The sequence below is a fragment of the Balaenoptera borealis genome, assembly GCF_965194805.1.
Source record: "Balaenoptera borealis genome assembly, contig: HAP1_SCAFFOLD_509, whole genome shotgun sequence".
NCBI lineage: Eukaryota > Metazoa > Chordata > Mammalia > Artiodactyla > Balaenopteridae > Balaenoptera > Balaenoptera borealis.
Window position 1 is genome coordinate 462,573 of NW_028123688.1, and position 1,846 is coordinate 464,418.

The following is a 1,846-nucleotide window of genomic DNA, read 5'->3' on the forward strand; positions in this document are numbered from 1 at the left end:
GATAATGTCAGGACTTTAGATATTGATGGTAGCAGCGCCTACGTTAGGGAAAGTTTCAAGGCGTTAGTTAGGAGTAGAGGGCCTCTGATAGGTCCAGTGTCAGATCCTCAGTTAGCAATAGTGTTAGGGCCTTAGTTAGGGACAGTGTCAGGGCCGGATGTAGGGCGAGCATCTAGGCCTTAGTTCGGGACAGTTTCATGGTCTTGGGACTAAATTCAGTGCCTGAGGTAGGCACAGCCTAAGGACTTCAGTTAGCATAAGAGGCAGGACATTAGCTAGTGGCCGTGTCAGTTTAACATCTAGGGATAGTGTCAGGAAATGACCTAAGGAAAGTGTGAAGACCTTTGTTACGGAGACTCTCAGGGCCTTATTCAGAACCAGTGTTAGGGCTTCAGGTAGGGAGAGCATCAGAGCCTGACTTAGGGAGAGCGTTAGGGTCTGAGTGAGGCCTAGCATCAGACACTTAGTGGGGGACACTATGGGGGCATGACTTAGGAGCAGCATCAGGGCTTCTGTTGGATCAGCCTTAGGGTCTTAGTTAAAGACATGATCAGGGTCTGAGTTAGTCACAGCATCAAGGCCTGAGTTAGGTAGGGAAAGCTTCAGGGCCTCACTTAGGGACAGCGTCAGGGCTTACTTTGGGACAGTTTCAGGACCTTGGTAAGACATGGGTCAGGTTATTAGCTCCGGATAATGTCAGGACTTCAGATGTTGATGGCAGCAGCCCTTAGTTAGAGACAGTGTCAGGCCCTGAGTTACGACTAGCATCAGAGCCTTTGTTAGATACAATGTACGGGACTGAATTAGGAGTAGAGTCAGGGCCTTAGTTAGTGACAGTGTCAGGGCCTGACTTAGGGAGAGCGACAGGGCCTGAGTGAGGCTTAGCATCAGGCCCTTAGCTGGGCACACTGTCAGGGCATGACTTTGGAGCAGCATCAGCGTCTTTGCTGGATCAGCATTAAGGTCTTCGTTAGGTACATGATCAGGGCCTGAATTAGTCACAGCTTCAAGGCTTCAGTTCAGGAACGCTTCAGGGCCTGAGTTAGGGACAGCCTCAGGTCTTCACTTAGGGACAGCATCAGGGCTTACTTTGGGACAGTTTCAGGACCTTGGAAAGACATAGGTCAGGATATTAGCTCAGGATAATGTCAGGACTTTTGATAGTGATGGCAGCAGGGCCTTAGTTACAGACGGTTTCAGGGCCTGAGTTAGGCCTAGCATCAGAGACTTTGTTAGGTACGGTGTAAGGGACTGAGTTAAGAGAAGTGTCAGGGCCTTGCTTAGGGACAGTGTCAGGGTCTGATTTAGGTGTACTGTCTGAGACCTAGTTAGGGACAGTGCTAGGGCCTGAGTTAGGATTAGCGTCAAGGCCTTATTTAGGACCAATTTCAGGGCCTTAGTTTGGACTAGCATCAGAGCCATTGTTAGGAATCGTATGAGGGCCTGAGTTAGGCATACTATCAGGGCCTTAGTTAGGGACAGTTTTAGGGCCTGAGTTAGGATTAGTGTCAAGGCCTTATTTAGGACCAATTTTAGGGCTTTAGTTTGGACTAGCAACAAAGCCTTTGTTAGGTATCATGTCGGGGCGTCAGTTAGGTGTAGTGTCAGGGCCATTGTTAGGGACAGTATGAGGGCCTGACTTAGGAGAAGTTCAGGGCCTTAGCCAAGGAAAGTGTCAGGGCCTTAGTTAGGGACAATATCAGGGCCTGAATTAGCAGTAGTGTCCAAAGTCCTTAGTGAGGAGAGTAAGGAGTAAGTCAGGACTCAGGCCCTGACACTGTTCTTAAGTAAGGCCCTGACATTACCTGGAACACAGGTCCTGATCTGATTCCTATCATAGGCGCTG